The sequence below is a fragment of the Cryptotermes secundus genome, unplaced genomic scaffold, assembly GCF_002891405.2.
Source record: "Cryptotermes secundus unplaced genomic scaffold, Csec_1.0 scaffold99, whole genome shotgun sequence".
Classification (NCBI taxonomy): domain Eukaryota; kingdom Metazoa; phylum Arthropoda; class Insecta; order Blattodea; family Kalotermitidae; genus Cryptotermes; species Cryptotermes secundus.
Window position 1 is genome coordinate 690,748 of NW_019725842.1, and position 12,193 is coordinate 702,940.

The 12,193-nt window shown below is 42.1% G+C and overlaps 1 protein-coding gene across 3 annotated transcripts in view; it reads right to left on the reverse strand.

Moving 5' to 3' along the window:
• The window catches only part of LOC111863629 (fork head domain-containing protein FD5), a 119,501-nt gene that overhangs the window by 1,663 nt on the left and 105,645 nt on the right, over positions 1–12,193 (reverse strand). Inside the window, exon 2 of one of the 3 annotated variants that reach the window (XR_004512924.1) lies at positions 1,774–1,945. The exons of 1 other annotated variant lie outside the window; for it this stretch is intronic. The gene's annotated coding sequence lies outside the window, so the exon portion shown is untranslated. Of the gene's footprint in view, positions 1–1,773; positions 1,946–4,475; positions 4,532–12,193 lie in introns of those variants that run through there. One more of the 3 variants, XM_023850123.2, reaches the window with a different exon arrangement.

Genomic DNA, 12,193 nt, shown 5'->3' on the forward strand with positions numbered 1-12,193 from the left:
GCAATTATGAATTCGATACGATACGGAAGAACTGGTCGGAGCGGTCGTGCTCCCAAAGAAGGCGACTCCGATTACAGATGGATAGGTGGATAGGGGCTGGACGGACTAGGGAGCCGATGGCAAGTCGTAACGAAAAGGAAAATCCTTGTCTCTATTGGGAATCAAATCCCGGCCACCGAACTTCGAGGTTGAAGAGATAGCACTTGTTAACATGTCGTAAGTAAAAAGGTAAAGCTACTCCTGTGCTTAATTGTTTAATCACTATTCCACGAATGCGTAAGGGAAGTGGAGGATAGGTCCACCATTCACGACCCGTCCTCTTTTATCCCGAGAAAGGAGTCCCCATTATCCAGTTGATAGGAATCTGGGCGAGTTTGAGAGCTATCCCGGACATTCGTTAAAATATGGTAAAGTAAAAATGGTAAAGCTATCCCTGTAGCAGGCCGTGAAGGCCCATATGATTGTGAAACGTCGAGGCCCCCACATCTTCGATAATCGGCTCACAAATGGCGGTGGGATTGTCAGCCTTACGCGTTTTTACCACCAAGAATATTCGTGGTACTCATTTCTGTTGGAGCATGAGTTGACCCCAGGGCCATAGTGCGTCTGGAAGGATTAGATAAATTGAAAAAAAAATCCAATGACCTCATCGAGAATCGAACCCGCGACCTTTCGGCTCGTAACATAGTGCCTCAGCCAGCTACGCTACCGCGTGCCTCCATTAAAATATGGTAAATAAATAAATAAAATACCCGGTTATCCATTCCGCAGACTGTAACGACTTAACTGCACGGTCCTGACTCTAATATGTAACAACAGCGGCACTTGTACACCCCTCCATAACAATCGCTTTGATATCGCCCTTTGAATCTGCTTTCAGGCCCGTAATCCGCCTACCTGTTCCTGAACAGTCAGAGCTAAGACCCATACATATATTTCGGCTCAGGTCAGCTGTTGAATTCCAGGCAGGAGATAGCCTAATAAAAGCGACCCACACTCGCCGCTTATTCCGTAAAAAGGAAGAGGCCCTCTTCCTCCGTCTTTAATTGCAGCGTTCATCGTAAATCTCGCGACTACTGTGCGTGGTTCTGCCTTTCTCCTCATCGGGAGATGTAATTCCAGATTATGCATGTTTCCCAAACTGTGGACTGCGGCCCAGTAGTTGGCTGAGAAAGGATAATTAGCAAAGTAAAATAACGAATCAATCAGTGGCTCAGAGTTCTTATTGAGGAGTTCGTCAAGAAGTTTCTCACTTTTTACTGAACCAGGTTCATTACATTCCTACGACAGCCAACAACTGAAATTCATTCTGAATCAGATAAACTAATCCACATACATTTTATTTCCTTTTAAGATACATTTTAATATTATCCTCTCATCTCACACATGGTGTATATCCTTCAGATTGTTCCAGTGACGTGTTTTTCTGATTAATGCAATAAAATCAGGTTCCGTAAAATCAAAGAACTTACGGATCTCTTGACGAACTATCAATGTATCAAGAAACATTCCTACCAAAATATCTACTCATTATCCTACCAACCGACCGGGGGCAAAGACGTTACCGGTATTCTGCTGTTGATATTAAGGTTCATGATACACGGACCTACCTACCTACATGCATACAAACGTATATATTTATACATACATACATTTACACGTAGATGTTTCTATTTATGTGTATATGTATGTATGTGTAAATGTATATATTTATACATACATACATTCACACATAAATAGAAACATCTACGTACATATACATAATTTTCCTACACATATCCATATATAACATTGCAGTGTTTGTGTAGCTCTCCTGCGTTGAGTTTGGACGGTCCCGGATTCGAATCTCGGCTCTAAGGCTGGCTAGAGCAGCTAAGACTTCCTAGTTTTCCTTGGTCCTCTTGGTAAATACGAGAGTCGTGCATATTCGTCAAGCCCAATTACCCTATGAGACCGAAGAAGTTGAGTCAATTGAATTGCATTACATGCTCTGTGATTGAGCTCCAGTATATTGTATTGAGGCAGGACTAAAGGACGTGGCAGACTGCTTACTTCTGCACAAAAAGGAAGAGGCAGAAGACTGACAGGGACATGTTCTGTGTAAGTTGTTGAAGCTGCTTCATTATTACAACCTCAGCGTTAATATGCTTTAGCATTTATGGAAGGTAGCTCTGAACTGGGGCGTTTCATATGTTCATGCCCGGTATTTTCTAAATTAATATTAATTCACAGTAGCGGATTAATAAAATGGAAAAACTAATGGATATTCTTGCTATTAAAACGTTCAATCTGATGGCTGAAAAATGTTAATTAAACACTGTTAGTTTAACACTGCTGTTTGGCCAGGAGTGTACCAATGTCGATCCATTTCTGTTCATGTATATTAATTCAATAAACCTTCGTTAATACGGTTACAGTTCATCCGGATGTCTGATAATCAGGATCGAAATATGAAAAATAAAATATTCTGTTCACAGTTGAGTACATACTTTAAAAGATACGTGGGATTTAGGAGCAAAATGACTTTCAAACTATGCTGAGGGCAGCTGGAAAAACAAAAATCACTCAAGAAAATATCAAAGATTGGCTTGAGCTGGATGAAGAAGACCCTGGATTTCAGCTTCTTAGCTTTTCATAATTTTTAAATAAAGGCTTGAGAGTGTTTAATTATTTGGTTCTGTCAGCATTTCCTACATTATAGAATTTCCTTTTATTTGTTTTCTAGGGTCATCTTTTTCTTCATTAACTCGGATTATCGCTTAATCCGGATGATTTTCTCCAATTTTATCCTGATTAGTGAAGTTGTAGTGTATTTAAAAATTTTCACCCCTAAAATTACCACATTGTAACATAGTTAGCGTTACTAATTGAATGTTCATGCTTAGGGGGACACGCCCAAACTTGCTGAATTTTGTCACACAACTTACATCCTTGCTCTTATCTTCCAGTTATTCATCTTCCTTCGCTCAGCGAACTTCTTGTATTTTAGCACTGGTTTTCTTAATTCTAGTCATTTGAACAGCACTGTTTCTCGGCAGATCCTCATTAATATCGCAAGCAGATTTCTGCTTATCTTCTGGGATATAACACCTTGAAGTCAGATGAAAGTCCACTGACGTTTGGGAGCAGCATACTCCCTACATCATGCCGGTTTCTTGCTTGACCTGCACTTCAGCACTGAAGATCTATATGATACGATTTACTGAGACGTCTATTGATAGAACTGTTCATGGTCACCGCTGTTAGAACTTCAAATCCAGTTCAGAGATCTTTTCAGCCATAAGCATTCATTAGGAATTCAGTCTTTTTGATTGTCCTAGCAATAGACGCTCAGATATGTTTGTTCCACAAGGGTCAGAAAGATACTTCATTATTTTCTTTCTCAGAAAGATAAACTTATGTACTGTGGTCACTTTCACTCAATGTGGACACTCTTGTGCACGTCTTTCCCCAACCGCATGGGTCAATGAATGACTACCCTTTGTCAATTTCTCGAAGCTGAGTTTTGAAGCTGTGTTGATCCATAATGGAGAAAACTGCCTTTCCTTTCCAGCAATATTCGCCATTCATATAAAGGAATCGTAAGAAAACACGTACCATTTTGTGAAACATATCCAATGGCATAAACATTCGCTGCATATCTGTGGAAACTGGAAACTGGTTGGGCTTCTGCTTAATTTGCAATTGGATTATGCGAAATTCTGTTGTTTCTTCTGCGCATGGGACAACAGTGCACGGGAAAGCCACCACTCAGTGAACAACGGCCACTTCGAAAATCACTGATTCCAGGTAAAAACATGCAACCAGCCGAAATCTGGTTAATCCAAATGGAAGTTACAGGTGATCTTAGGAGAGCATTTAAAGCACTGACTATAAATTTTCTTGGAGATGTCAAGGTTGCAAATTACGGGTCAATTTTTAAGAACTTCTCTGTGCCTACATGAATACGCGTACTGAGGAATCTTTCAGTGAAAATACGAGTAGAATTGGACCGGAAGTTAGCACCTGGGCCCTCGAGCAGGAAGCAATATTAATTTCAATCCTTTTAACCTACTTCTCATTAAACCGTAATTGTCTTCAGCAGACCTATGCAGGGAACTTCTTGACTTTTCGACAAACAATGTTTTTGTCTTAAACTAGTTTCTCTCTGTAATTTCACAGAATATATTTAGCCAAGATCTACACACTTGGATGTTTCGGAATCTCACTACGTATAAAGTCAAAGATATAAGACACAAAATCGTATGCTAAAAGAATGCAATTGGAAAATCCGTTATTTTTTGGTTGAAGTTATTGTTCAAAATTTCTTTGCGGTATGACAAGAAAGACGCGAAGTCAAACATATTATCTTACTAAAGACGTTTGAGTAAAATAACGTAAACAGGAGAAACCTATATACTAACCTGCAGTCCTATTTTACTGTTATGAATTTCGTGACTTGCTGGTGTGAGCCATGCCCCCGTGTAGACCGTAGTATTTTACCAGTCTGGCCTGAGCTCATCTAGGGATGATTCGCAGGATTTGCATTTTACTATCAATGACAGAATAACAACGAATAGGCTGATGATAGTGAATACAAGGTACACACAGCTTAACATTAAATCTAAACCTCAATGCGTGCTGGTGGGGCTCATATTCCTCACATGCACAAAGATTTAACTTTGGGGTAGGCATGAGGCTACAAATATCAGTCACTTACATGTGCCAAAGAGTTCCTACCGAAGTCCGATGGCATCTGTTACATTTCTTATCAATTTTTGCGGGGTAAAGTTAAAAAGGAGCCGGTCACGGTAGCCGAGCGGTCTAAGACATGCACTGTCTTCGCTCGCTCGGAAACCGAGATCGTGGGTTCGAATCCCACTCAAGGCATGGATGTTAGTGTGCGTTTTTCTGTGTTCGTCTACAGGTAGAGGCCTTGCGACAAGCTGATTACTCGCCCAAGGAGTCCTACCGTATGTGTAAGATCTAGAAAAACCGAAGTTGACAGAGAAATTCATGGAGGTAAGCCTAGGGCCACTGGGGCTGTAGTGCCAAGGTAAAAAAAAAAGTTAAAAAGGTAAAGTTGTCCCTGTGCTTAACTAATTAAGCACTAGGCCATGAAGGCGTATGGGGGAGTGGCTATATACATCCATATTTTCTTGACCTCGGCACTAGCTGGAGGTGAGTGGTCAACTTCGCGCCCCGGTTGCTTTACCCTCGGGGAAAAAGCCCCCCCGGTACTTATTGGGTTGGAGGCTGGGTGGACCCCAGAGCTGGTCTGGAAGATGTGGAGAAGAGAAAATCATTGACTGCACGGGGACTCGAACTCCGATCCCTCGGTCGTCCAGCCCGTAGAATGTCGCTATACAGACTGGCCCTAGAATAACATTCAAGCTGGAGAACCACATAATGTCGGGTGTCCCAAATTTGTTTATTAAACATATTCAGAGCAAAATTTCCTTCGTGAACCCGTCGCCTCCTTCTGTAGCACGAGTATGTCTGCCGTTCGTGCCGTTGTAACGGTGGACACAATTAATTCTGCGGATGAGTATAACGAACTGGGAATTTCTTGACCACCTGATCGACTATTAGTTACTAAAGAAAGAGTGTGTGCCATGCACATTACGTAATAATAATACTGTTGCCTTGTTCTGTATTTTCTCACAGAAGTAGGCCTAATTGTCTATAAAGTCTTATAAGACGTGTGCAACAAACTTTAAACCTCATTTATGTGTATGTCTGTTGGTGATCTCTCATGACAGACAGTGACGTCTATGCTTTCTATTTAATCCAATTCGTTTTATGAAAAGTATGCATATTTCGGTCACGGATCAGATAAGTTTTTTAATGTTGAGTTTAGTTCCTGCACATAATGGAATGGTATAATGGAAAATTCACGTTTTGTAACGGAAGAATGGCCGAGCGTATTCGCATTAGAATGCAGACCTCGTAATTGAAACCGCTTCATAAATGAAAACGCGGCACATTATACGTAGTATATGCTGAAATGAGCCGGTCACGGTAGCCGAGCGGTCTAAGGCATGCACTGTCTTCGCTCGCTCGGAAGCCGGGGTCGTGGGTTCGAATCCTGCTCAGGGCCTGGATGTTTGTGTGCGTTCTTCTGTGTTTGTCTACAGGTAGAGGCCTTGCGACGAGCTGATCACTCGCCCAAGGAGTCCTACCGTATGTGTAAGATCTAGTAAACCGAAGTGAAACGGAGAGTTTCATGGAGGTATGCCTAGGCCCAAATTGGGGCTGTAGCGCCACAGAAAAAAAAAATGCTGAAATGAACACGGCGATGGGGGAAAGTAAACGGCACTTAAAGGAAAAATTAAAAGTGGAAGACAAGATATTTCAGAAACCGATTAACAGAAGAGATTGTTTATTAATGAATGCATATAGCGATTGGTCGAATCAGATTTAAAAGTAAATGAACTGATTTGAACGTCTGATATTCGTATTCAGAACTATTGAATGGCGAAATGTTATTTTCTACCAGGGCGCTGAACATGAGAGGAGAAAGGTCAGTACGTAACACATTTTCCAAATGTGTCTCTAATTAACCTTGAGATGTAGAGTATTAACTGGAAGCCCCTTATTGCAAAGGCAATTAACATACAGGTATTATGCTATATTGTACAGAACTAGGGATAACGAGTGTGTCTCTTTGTAAGACCGCGTCATAATTCAAACGATTAGTCGCTGGCTTCCCACCGCGGCGGTCCGGGTTCGAGCCCGGGTTCAGTCAAGTGGGATTTATGGTGAACAAAGTGGCGCTGGGGCGGGTTTTCTCCGAGTACTGCTGTTTCACCTGCCAATCTTCATTCCAGCAAATTCTGCATCATCATAATCACCGGGGGCGTGCTACAATAGGCCAACCAGTGGCCGCCGTTCTGAGTGGATCCAGTTGGACTCCAACCCCACTAGGCGAAAAAAATTAATGTCTCTTTGTATTTCCTTGAATATTTTCCATTTCGAAAAGTTGTTTTTAATAAACGTCTAGACTGCTTTGACCGTATATAAAAACACAATTAAGAAAATTTAAAAATGCAGTTCCTACCTCTCATAAAAATACAATGTCTCCATTACAAATACACACTAGCAAATGGTGTATGAATATTAAGACAACCATACTAAACCCATGAATACTGTGATGTTTATGGGGGTACGCGTGACGAAATTAACGGATTCTAGTTGTAATGGATTTATTGGCACTTCAGTTACAAGTTATCTTAAAAACAGTCAATACAGAGCTAAAGCTGATTTAGACAATTTGCAGTTCACCGTTGCACACGCACTGGGATTCTCTGTTCCCACTAGTCATCTCCTGGCAACGGATCTCAGTGCAGAAACAAGCACTTCAAATCACTATGAAGTCTTCTTGCCATATCTTGTTCAATCACCTTGGAACCTCGGAACTCAGTAGAATACTTCTGGAGTCTTCTTAGCTGACTCTGAGTCTGAGTCTCATTTTACGACCGACGATCAGCAGGCCAGTCTGTCTTGGCATAAAGCACCCATCTGGGGCTTGCGACCAGATCTTTATTACTGTTGGACAGTTCCGGTATTTTTTTTTCTTTTTGGCGCCCTTGCTGACGAGAGGACGGGTCTGTCTTTTGTATATGCTGCTGGTCCTTGCCAGCGCAGTCTTTCTCGGGTCCGAGACCCTTGGTACTCGAGACCATATATTACTGTCTCAAATTTGAGACTCCCTTTTCGTCGTCTCCTACGACTAGCAGGGTCAAGGTGAAGGTGTTAGAACCCACCTCCACATGGTTGTCTTTTTAGCTGCTCGCGGACACCTGTTATATAACCGCTGCGCGGGCAACGCAGAAAACACAGTTCCTCTATTGTACCATGGCGAAGAACAAGCAGAAAACACGTGTCACGTGTCAGACTGCGAGTTCATTGGTCCGTTAACAGCACTGGGCGTGACACGGACGACATAGAATACACAGCCTCATATATTGTTACGTGTTGGACAGTTTTTACAGAGCTGTTGCCTAGTAACGCTCTGATCAAATCCGTTACCATAATTTCTGTGGGAAAAATAGAGTTTCTGAATGTTAAAATAGGTGGTACATACTATACATGTAGCTATCACCATGCTTTGAAGGACTGAAGCACACTGATTACTAGGTCCCACACGTAGATTCCATATGGTTTTGCCATGAAAAACTCTGCTTTTTCCCATAGAGTGTATTGCTGCGTCCGGTATTATTCTTAGGTTGAACTGCCTTTGTTTACCTGAACCGTAAGAAATGGTTGCTTATCTTAAAGGTGGTGCAGTTTGCTTCCTGTGAGGAGAGAACTGAACTTTAAAAAATATTTGAAAAAAATTAGTTTTTCAGAATACAAGGTTAGTACCCTGAAACAGGTCATGACCGCTTCACTAAATTCCTAAATGTTATTAATTTACAAGTCATGGCTGCCATCTCCTCGGGCTAACCTAAATTTAAGTCACCAATTTAAATTGGCTGTATGTTTCGCGAAATTGTTACAGTTTTCACGAATATACCTACGATTAACTGAACCACGGAGCAGAAACTAAACTAAGTTAAGATATGTAAGATTTGAGGCTTTCACGGCGGTGACTATGAAGAAAGCAGTCTTCTGGGATTTGGCACCGTGTATATGTGGTGTTAACCGACGTTTCGGAGGAACGTATCGCCCCCATCTTCAGGGTAGAANAAGATAGTTCAAACCTCGGAATTAATTACTTTATTTTTATTTATGGCGCATGAGCGGCAGTTGAAAGTTAATAAACACAAACCTACATCAACTTAAGTAAAAGTTTACCTTATGTTACTTCTCTTTCCTTTTTTATCTTCCACTCTGTTTCTTCTCGTGAGTAGATGGCACGACCGGACGGCTGCTTCTAAACCTGATTATATTCAAACAGGAGTGACTCGAAGTTAAGTTAGGAATATGTGATTAGCATAACATAAGCCTAAATAAGCCTTCTTCAGCGCCGAACAGATTTTAATGATAGCTGCTTTGTCGGTAATGGAGCTAGTGCAGGCAGTCCACCAACCTGCAGTTGATGTGGGCCGACCATTGTACAGTAACGCGACAACAAAATGCATCAGTCTTCGGTTTAGTGGAACGTCGATGTCTACGTCAGACTGAAATGTTTCTTGCCATTAATTTTCAGGAGTTTTTGGATTTTGTTTCCTTGAAAATCTTATTATGTTAGAAGGAAAGCGTAATTAATGTATCATGTGGAAAATGATCACCTGTGTTGTCTAGTGGTGATAGTTCCTGGCTAGAGATACAGAGGTCCCGTGTTCGATTCCCGGCGCTACCAGATTTTCTGAGAAGTAGTGGGTCTGGATCGGGGTCCTCTCAGCCTCGTGAGGATAACTGAGCAGCTATTTCAATGAAAATGCTGCTCCGGTGTAGAGAACCGAGATTAACGATGGTGGGGATCCGTTGCGCTAGCCACGTGACACCTTCTGTCCGCAGAAGTTGACACTAACTCTGGACGACAGAGGGGTCGAAGTTCGAGCCCCGGTAGGGTCAAGAATTCTCTCTTCTACAAGTTGTACAGACCGGATCTGGGGTCCACCCAGCCTCCTATCCAATGTGTATCCATAGGTCTGACCCATGGAGTAAAGAGGCAGGGGCGTGAAGCTGACTACTAACCTCCAGCTAGTGCCAAGGACAAGAAAATGCGGATCTATACATCCACTCCCCCATTCTCCTTTAAAACGTAGTGCCTAATTAGTTAATCACAGGGACAACTTTACCCCTTATCACCGCGTCTAGACGGACCCTTGAGCCCACCCAGCCTTCTGTCCAATAAGTATCGGCGATCAACAAGCTGATCGCTTTTTTTAGGTGTAAAACCGATGGAGTTTCACCTCCACGCCCCTTATAGAGCAGCGTTAATGGAATGTTGGGTAGGCGCAGGATTACGTAGCCAAATGGAAAGGCAATTTTGGTTGATTAATTAAGTGAAGGTGAAAGAAAGATCTTGTGGATATTTGTTAAGTGTTTGGAGGGACTGGTGGAAATCCCGTTATCCACTTAGCACACACTAAGTGAGGGTCGTAATTCGAATCCAAGAACTCGGAATATGAAGCAAAGTGCCAGCCATTATACAGAAATTTTCGGAAGACAACAATTAAGATTTACGAAGAATAAAAATCTATCACCGAAATGTCGTTTCAAAGGAACATACTCGTTTGCCTATATTTTCAGGATTAACATCTCCACAGAATGAAGCTTGAACCCTTGAAATAATTAACTTCTTAGTAATCTGTACATGAAATTCTGGGAACCGCTAATTGTCTTCGTTCCCTTCTGACGACACGGATCGCACAGAAAACGACGAGTCCAACAATTTTTCTATGAATATTTATACATATGCATTCTTTGCCGCAGTAACGTTTTTACCGAGCCGTTGAATAGCAACGAGAGAGGGACACACCTACAGACAGATGGGAGCTATTTGTGAAGTATGCGTTAGACACTAGTTCATACCAAATTCCATAAAGATTGATTCAGGCATTCAGAAGTTGATGGGGGTGTGACTCACACACACAGACAGCATGGTTATCTCATAAGTCTTCTTTTAAATTTCAAAATTAGAAAAGTGGGCTAATAAAGATTCAGTTCTACCTGATAGGAAAGAAGACCAGTCGCTTAATGCTGTGAAGGGAAACGGTCGGTGTTCATTATGATAACCACTCGATGTACAAACATGGTGGGCAGGTTGCAGAGTTTTAATATTCTTAAGCAGGTGGTGCATATAGTAACCACTGAGATTTAATGGTTTAATATTTATCGCTGTGAAAACCACAACTTTCGCTGGTAATATTCTTTCACTTATTACCTTACACCATGTGATGAGCCTAAAACGAAGTGTGCTGTTGGACACCTGGAGCCCTTTCTTGAATTAGCCGAGTGTCACCCGGGTACGCGTATTTACACTGGCTTTTGTTCAAGCTGTAGCAGATACACAGCGTTGTTTATTATGGAAGTCTTGTTTCTAAGTTCTATTTTCAAACTCATCCATAAAGCAGCAGCAGCAGCAGGTTTTCGTTTTGAGTGGAAGGGGGAGGGGAAGGCAGCTAATACAACTCCACACCCCCTCCACCCAACACCTCACACCCTAACCAATCCAATAGCCAAACTAACTCAACTTGTATTGTTATCTGGAAGAACACCCCTGTGGGGCTTCAGGGCTGGCGGCCCGCTTTGTTCGACACATTCCCTGATGTGCTTACAAATTCCCGCTGTCAGGTTTTCCACCTCGCATCTAAGTGGAGGGGGAAGGAGGGATTCGTTTGATTTATTGGGGGCCCGGGACCTGGGGCTAAACGCTCCATCAGGAGATATACAAAAGCCTCTCACCTCGACCGCTCACCTGGTTGAATGTTGCCGTTCTACTAACTACCTCACAAACATTAACTTAAACTTGGTGAAAAAATAACGTTTTTGATGAGCTTCGTAATCTGTACCTCTTCTCAGAATATAATTAAAATAATCAAGTCAAGGAGGATTAAATGGGTAGGGCAGGTAGAACGCATCAGAGAGAAAGGGTAAGGTAGAGGAAACGAAACCAGAAGGATCTAGACGTAGATGAGAGACTGCTTATTGGAGGAGAAATTGTGAAGTGGATTCATCTGGCTCAGAATGGAGACCAGTGGCGGGTCTTTATGAAGAAGGCAGTGAAACTTCGAGTTCAATATATTTATGAGAATTTCTTTTGTGGCTCAGCAACCGTTGGCTTCTCAAGCACTTTCCTCCTAGGAGCGCACATATAGGCATATTCCTCAAGCAGACTCTATCCCATTAGAAGAACTGGGTAGAATGGTACTATAGCAGAAGGGACAAACATCTCACTGAAGAAAGCAGTCTTCTGGGATTTGGCACCGTGTATAAGTGGTGTTAACCGACGTTTCGGAGGAACGTATCGCCTCCATCTTCAGGGTAGAAGAAAAAGTATAAGAAATCTGCAAGCGACAAGACCGTGAGAACGGTNTCACTCTTTATTTTTACGAAACGTAAAGAGGCCTAAGCTTTTAACAACCGCTGCAAAGTTTGGAAAGAGAAAGAGAAAGCGTAAGCCAAGTGCTGATGTTGAGTAGTTTCGAGGTCTTTACGAGACAATCCTTCCTGCCACAAATCTGTAGACCATCATTCTCCTTGTTCGAATCCTCGAACAGTATGTGTGGCACTGTCCAGGCGTCTGTCTACAGGAAATCTA